The sequence below is a fragment of the Protopterus annectens genome, chromosome 3.part1 (assembly GCF_019279795.1).
Source record: "Protopterus annectens isolate FY-2018-M chromosome 3.part1, PAN1.0, whole genome shotgun sequence".
In the NCBI taxonomy this organism is placed as follows: Eukaryota; Metazoa; Chordata; order Ceratodontiformes; family Protopteridae; genus Protopterus; species Protopterus annectens.
Window position 1 is genome coordinate 996,962,332 of NC_056732.1, and position 8,464 is coordinate 996,970,795.

Consider the following 8,464-nt stretch of genomic DNA (forward strand, 5'->3'; position numbering starts at 1 on the left):
TGCAAACATTCAGTAACAGGATCTGCAGATTGCTATACCTGGCTTCACATATCCACACCCTGCAAACCTTCAGTAACAGGATCTGCAGATTGCTATACCTGGCTTCACATATCCACATCCTGCAAACCTTCAGTAACAGGATCTGCAGATTGCTATACCTGGCTTCATATATCTGCACCCTGTAAACCTTCAGTAACAGGATCTGCAGATTGCTATACCTGGCTTCACATATCCACACCCTGCAAAACTTCAGTAACAGGATCTGCAGATTGCTATACCTGGCTTCATATATCCACACCCTGCAAACCTTCAGTAACAGGATCTGCAGATTGCTATACCTGGCTTCACATATCCACACCCTGCAAACCTTCAGTAACAGGATCTGCAGATTGCTATACCTGGCTTCACATATCCACACCCTGCAAACCTTCAGTAACAGGATCTGCAGATTGCTATACCTGGCTTCACATATCCACACCCTGCAAACCTTCAGTAACAGGATCTGCAGATTGCTATACCTGGCTTCACATATCCACACCCTGCAAACCTTCAGTAACAGGATCTGCAGATTGCTATAACTGGCTTCACAAATCCACACCCTGCAAACCTTCAGTAACAGGATCTGCAGATTGCTATACCTGGCTTCACATATCCACACCCTGCAAACCTTCAGTAACAGGATCTGCAGATTGCTATACCTGGCTTCAGATATCCACACCCTGCAAACCTTCAGTAACAGGATCTGCAGAATGCTATACCTGGCTTCACATATCCACATCCTGCAAACCTTCAGTAACAGGATCTGCAGATTGCTATACCTGGCTTCATATATCCGCACCCTGTAAACCTTCAGTAACAGGATCTGCAGATTGCTATACTTGGCTTCACATATCCACACCCTACAAACCTTCAGTAACAGGATCTGCAGATTGCTATACCTGGCTTCACATATCCACACCCTGCAAACCTTCAGTAACAGGATCTGCAGATTGCTATACCTGGCTTCACATATCCACACCCTGCAAACCTTCAGTAACAGGATCTGCAGATACCTGGGTTCACATATCCACATCCTGCAAACCTTCAGTAACAGGATCTGCAGATTGCTATACCTGGCTTCACATATCCACATAAAAAAACAGATGAAACCGCAAGAAAAACACAATCCAAAAACCACAAAAATCAGAAGTCACCAGGTGAGGTGAAAGGAAGACTTCTTTATTCCATAACACAGCATACGTTCTGGTACCTCGGCAATTCGCCTTCATGGAACAATTATCATCAAACTGCATCTTCCATTTAAATGCTTCTCAATTAAGCAATTAAATCATTAAACTCTTCACATTATTTAACTAATCATAATACAATTCATGAAATATCATTAAATACAAATATCAAATGTACAATTATCATTCCAAATATTTTTTTTATATAAATATAATTAAATATTTATTACTACTGAAAGCATAAATTTAAACATAATAATAATACAAGTAGCGAAAAATATTAAATATACTAAATATATCATAAATATTACCTATTTTTAAATTACTGAACATTCAAACATTTTTGGAAAAATAGACATTCAGAATTTCATAACACAAACCCACTTTCCAAATTCATGCCCCTAGGGTATAATGTGTGGTATCCCAAGATCATGTTGTGTTCTAATCTACATAGTGCACTCTTGAAATTATCTGCACATATATGGGGTCTAGCCAACACACTAAATAAAAAAACATCCACATTCACATTATGTGCATTAATAAAATGGGAGGCTACTGGACTATCCATATTTCCCCTTTTTATATCCCTTAAATGTTCCAAGATGCGCACTTTAACCTTTCTCGAAGTTTGCCCAATATACCATAACGGTGTACTACAATTGCATCCCAAAATGTACACTATCCCTGATGACTGACAATCGAATTTTTCAAATGCAAAATATCTTTTGCCTTTAATTTTAAGTCCATGCATATTTTTGACTTTCACACATACATAAGGAAGATGCAGTTTGATGATAATTGTTCCATGAAGGCGAATTGCCGAGGTACCAGAACGTATGCTGTGTTATGGAATAAAGAAGTCTTCCTTTTACCTCACCTGGTGACTTCTGATTTTTGTGGTTTTTGGATTCACATATCCCCACCCTGCAAACCTTCAGGAACAGGATCTACAGATTGCTATACCTGGCTTCACATATCCACACACTGCAAACCCTCAGTAAAAGGATCTTCAGATTACTATATCTGGCTTCACATATCCACACACTGCAAGCCCTCAGTAAAAGGATCTCCAGATTGCTATACCTGGCTCCACAAGATGAGGACCACTGTACTTCCTGAAATAAACCAGCTTTCTCTGACAGCTAGAGTCATCTTCCTCCACTCTAACTTTGTCTTTAAATTACTTCACAAGGACTACTGCTCCTCAGCACAGGCTAAATTTCAAGTCACATCTTTCTTATACAATGTCAGCATAATTACAACCAACTTACATTAAAGCTATTAATTTTAAAAAGTTTCTGGAACTATTGCCCCTGTATATTGAGGGAACAGAAAATCTATCCAAGCTTTAAGCTGCAGCTCAAGAAATACTTCAAACAGTCCTGTGGATGCAGCTGCTTTGATAATAGGTAGTAGTATAAGAAATTGTTAATGACAGTTTGATTGGTCACATTTTAAACAACAAAGCTCACAAGGAGTGAAAGACTCAAATCTCTGTTTATGTAACTACTGTAAATATGTACAAAAGTGTGAAAATATTAACATGCATAATTATATACTAAAGTTTTAAGGTCCTTATCACTAGTAACCATGGCAGAAGAATGCATTATATACAATGCATAGTAACTCACAAATGAAATTTTGCATTACATATGTGTCCTACTCACTGAAGTAGGAACATGCAAGAGATACTGTTTCCAATAACCACCAAATGAATCATTAATTGAATAATTATTCCTATTGTACTTATTGCATTTCTTTTCTGAATAATGTGTGCTCTATATCAAGGATATAGGTAAGCTTACTTACTGTACTGAAATGTGTCCATTTTTTCTGAGCAGTTCATGCTAATGTCAACATTAAAAAAGCACAAACTGTTTAGAACTGTGTAAATGAATATGCTCAGTATAGCAGTTCACAAACAATTCTTGTGCCAAAGGAATACGTCTCTATAACTAGCTTCATATGGCAGTTAATTGTAATAGTTGAAAAGAAAGTACATTTTTCCATGTATGTTGGGGTAGCATTTTGAGGGCTGAGTACATTTCTACACTGACAAGTGGGTACTGGCAGCAGCAATATTAGGTCTGAGTACAAAATGTAAATGTCTGGCTACACCCCTGCTCTATATGCTGTAATTATTTGTTTTTGGAACTACGTATAATAAACATATGTATCCTGTACTTGATTACTGACTTTCATATTACTAGGTATGCCCATATATATGTTAATGAAATTCCACTGTGCCCAGGTTGCTGCTGAAAATGATCCAAGAACCAGCTGACCATGTGGCTATCAACTATACTAAAACAACAAACAAACAAATACATATACCCCAGTGTGGAGGTAAGAGCCTTTTAGAGGAGCCTTCATTGAGGCACAGCCATGAGGATGGTTTGTGTCTCTACCTGTGCCCCATTCTTCCAGCCACATGTTGAAGGGAAGGGTGTCCTCATCCCACTGCCAGACGATCTGCCTCCATCTAAAATGGGGTCCCCTGGAGACCATACCTAGTTCTTTACCTGGTTTGCCAGGATAGGAACCACAATGCACTTCTGCAAGCTATGGAGGTGTTTCTATAGCCCTAACCTCAACCATTTAGTTGCTGATGTGAACACCCACATCATAGTTGGAAGCAACATCCGATCTTCCATTGAATGCATGTATGAGTGTGTGCATTGTGTGAGTGCTCTGACATACATACCTACAACACTGCATTTATTGCTTGGGAGCACAAAGTCACTGTCCTCCAGTTGTCATGTAAAGCTGTACTTGCATGGGAGCTGTTTGCTGATGGGGCATCACTACTTCTTCTCAACAGTATGTGCAAACCAGCAGAAGCACCTCATTCACCACACATTCTCACATCCCCTATCCAGATCTTCTACCCTACCAGCCTCTTTGTGAACTCAGTCAGGGCTAATCCATTTATGCCACAGAGCTGGGCTCACCCATGTCTTTGTTACATCTGAGCATTTCCTACAAACAAAAGAGTAAACAAGTCCTGTGAGGACCATCTCAAAGCCATTTCCCTGTACTCAGTCTCCAACAGACTGCTGCGTGGTGATTTATTCTTAGCCTGCAAAGCATCTTCTGACCCTACACTGATGCATCTGTTGCACATACAAAAAAAAAAAAAAAACAAAAAAACAGGAATACCAGTTCTATGGACCTAAATCTTGTCTGCAACATAAACAGGATATGTTTGAGAGATAGGTATGTGTCTCAAAGATTATACCTTCTCTGGAACTGAACTAAAGATCATACCTTACCCTATTCAAATGTATCTAGGAGCAGTGGATGGGAAATCACACATTTACACCCTAGTTTAGCACATATAACCCAAATGGACAGGGCAGAATATGAACACTTATGTGCACAAGCCTATATTGTAAACACAAAATTCCTTGAGGTATTGAAGCATGTCAGCAATATTTTGACAAATTTGAGGTAAGCTTGGCGAAATAAAAATGGCTCTTGGATCAATAGCCTAGTAACCACCTATGAACTTATCAACCCATGTTTCATTAAATATATTTTATCTTTCATGCATGTGTCCTGTAGGACAGTAATCCAACCTATGAATAACCATTTGGTTAAATTCCAGTTTGTTGAAATTAATACATCAAAGGATTGTATCACAGGTGGGTTAACTGTCCACTTTAAAAAATGCTATTGCTTAGTAAATTTAGTGTAATGGTACAGTATTTATTAGCAGAGGATGCAAAAGAAGAGATTTATACTTTTGTCTGACTTGCAACAACCTTAGATTTGATGATGTTTGCTTGTAGAGGTATATAAGTACCCTTATGATGAATGGAGGGTCGTACTCCAATGTGACAGTTTTCTACTCTCTGTATACATTGTGCATATATATATATATATATATATATATATATATATATATATATATATATATATATATTTTATTTTTATTTATTTATTTAACATTTGTTGACCGGGAATGTCCGACTAGGTTCCACAGAGCCTGTTTTCAGCGGAGGCCCGGGGAGAAATGCTCCAGATATATATATATATATATTCACAAAAACCACACTAGTGAGTAGCTGGTTGCTAATTCTTTATGTTGAGTCAGGCACATGTTGCTGCTTTCATACTAGACAGCTGGACAGAGTGATCATCCAGCATTGCCTGTGTCTCCAACATTCATCTTGCTGTGCTACTTTGATCACCTTTATCTGAGCATGAGACCCACCGTTTGCTACACTGTGTGAGAGTGTTTTGTGGTTGTCATATTCTTTGCACACGTACACTATGTGCTGTATGTTATACACTGCACAATATAATAAATGACTACAAACTCTTGATAGACTTACAATATGCGGGTGCACTGTTTATTATGCATACACTTATTTCTAGTCTACCAAGTCTACTATGAAAAGCAAATTGTGCCTTTATATCCATGCCAGAAACCACAGCATAACTGCAATGTTAGTACAGGCCTTTGGAGTAGGTATTAATCAAGCAAAGAGAAATGTAATATTGTGCATCTAGAACAAACAATGGAGAAAAACTGTTCTGGCGCAAATACATGTAAATTCCAAGTAACTTTAAACTGAATGTTTGTGATTCAGTAGGAATCTAGAATCTTACATTTCTAGTTGTTCCAAGTTTTTGACAAGGACAGACACCTTCATTTTTGTACAATATATTGTCCAGCAACCAACTTTTGCTAATCTGAAAATGTATTTTACCATTAATTTACAAGGAAAAAATTAACATTTTTCCAGTCTGTCCATGTGACACAACAATTAACAGAATAAAGAACTAATGTTTGTGCACAGTCCTGCATGCTGAAAACAGTTGGAATTTTTTCATAAAAAAATAAGGCAATTTCTTTTATCATTTGCGAGTGTTAAGAGGTTCATAGATTAATTGTCCTGAAGGGCCATTTTAAGCCTAGCTAATAACCTTAAATTAGAATAAAACCATGTACTTTGTATTTATAAGGAAAAGAATTAAAGCATTATGCCAAACCTCCCACAAATCAAACCTTATACCTTGTGTTTGTGAGGTAAAGACCTTAACGATTATGCCAAACTACACTTTAAAAATATAATAACAGTCCTATTTGTTAACTTGGTAGATCCATTGGACACATGTTCTAGGAGGAATGTCTGGTTAACAAAGTCAATCAACATCTCACAGGAGACAAATGAGGCCTGAGGGAATCAAACCGTATACCACAGGAACTATAGCTTTCAACCAACTGCTCCAAACTAGCGACATATAATGTACTCAACCACAGATTTTACAAGAAAGTTATAAAATCGTCTTTATGCATTTACTTATAAATGTATATAATGAAGAACATTTATATAACATATGGTTTACATATTTACATTTTAATAATAGGTTGTTCTTTCATGGCAGATTTGAGAACTGAGGTCAAAACTCAAGAATAAACCAGAGTACTAAAATATATGTGGCTATCATTTAATAAAATTGAAATCTAAGGAGAAACTAGTGTGATATACCAAATTTAAAAATATAATACTATACAAAAGTAGTCTGACTTAACAATTCATATTATTTCCAGCTGTCTGATAAATACCCTTTATCTCAGGGAGGCAAAATATAAGGAAGGGAAGGGATTGTTAAGACAAGCATGTAAAGAAATATGTTTTACAAGTCGAATGCCTGGGTTGCATACATGACAGAGTACATAGAGAGGAGAATAGGATAAGATAGATGGAATAATTGCAAATGTGGAAACTGTGGACTTGTTATTTAGACAGATGCAAGATAACCCTGATAGTAGACCTCACACAGGCCAATGATTAATTCAAAAACAAGTGTATTTAACCTCTGCTTGAAGCCATATATGCAGATGATAACTTATGTTGGTTAAATGACAAGATTGTTCTAGAAAGAAGAAAAAATACATGTTTTCCTACTAGACTGACCGATTAAGGTGATGTTGTGTAAATCTCATGTGAGGAGGTTTGTTGCAGAGTTCACAGTGTAAGCCATATTAAGATATTAGTATTCCAACATAAATAATTTGAACAGTAGTAGTGCTGGCTAGTTCATATAGATGAGGAGCCTAATTCTGTAATGGATTTACAGATGGTAATATGCTAGGAAACACCTGTCTGCATGGAGATGACCACCAAATCATCTTGAAGTGTTGCAGGGATTATTTGGCAAGGAATCTGATGTTTCACTTCTAAAGTAATGCATTTGTCAGTTATTAAGAGAAGGGTTGCAATAAGAAATATGACTGTTGATAAAAATGGATAGTTCCTCTTCCTCCCTCCACCATGGCACATAGCAAATTTCATTTTTTGAGACACACTTCTAAAAGCTGTCAGGGATCAGATCATGTGAGCCAATTTACATGTTGAGAAGACTAGTGAAGCTCAGGCATATTAGCCATACCACTGTGTTATCACTAAAAATCTATCAGTCCTACTGTGTACTTCTTGCGTAACCTTATACATAACAGGAAGGCCATGGTGTCTTTACAATTATCATTAAACAACCAAATAATGATGGGCAAGATCCCAGGGGTATACTATAGTTATAATACATAGTTTAGGTGTAAGTTATGCATGGATTTGTTTTTTCTTTTTTTTATGCCTGCAGGATATGATAATGACAGCAAAGCACAAGTGCTCAAATAAAGCAGGAATAAGTAAATACATGCATATCCAACACCTGAAACATTTATTATGGAAATTATATAATGTTCCTCAGTTTAGAAGTACTTCAAATATATTTCAATGTAATTATAAAAATTAAACATAAAGAGCAATATTATGCTAATTCAAACAGTGGCTCATGTGCCTGTTGGTGCTGATAAAGGGAAGATGGGCTTCTCTAGCTGCCACAACCTCACAACTGAGTAGGAAAAATACAAGGATGGTCCAGGGTGGATATTCATCCACCAAGCAGCATTGGTGGCAGCCCTTCACCTGGGTACAAGGAAATGTTCGTTCACATGTGGAGGTCTTAATGGCCCCTAATGTGACTATGAACACTTGTCTCTTGTCCAGGGAAGGGGGTCACATCCAAAAAAAAGAAAATAAAAGATAAGAAGAGAAAATTATTTGTGAAACAGAAGATTCAGGCAGAAAATGAAGAGGGAGCGTAGCAGTGCTGCAAGAGCACTAACTGAACAATGTGATATTTGGGAGGCATTACAGAAGGTCTGAAAGGCAGTGGTATAAATATTTGACAAACAGTTTTTGAACTGGGGGAAGTTCTTATGACTT

General features: G+C 37.1%; 1 protein-coding gene across 1 annotated transcript in view; it reads right to left on the bottom strand.

Moving 5' to 3' along the window:
• CCHR3.PART1H8orf34 (chromosome chr3.part1 C8orf34 homolog) overlaps positions 1-8,464 on the bottom strand; it is a 3,081,413-nt gene that overhangs the window by 702,640 nt on the left and 2,370,309 nt on the right. The gene's annotated exons all lie outside the window — the stretch shown is intronic.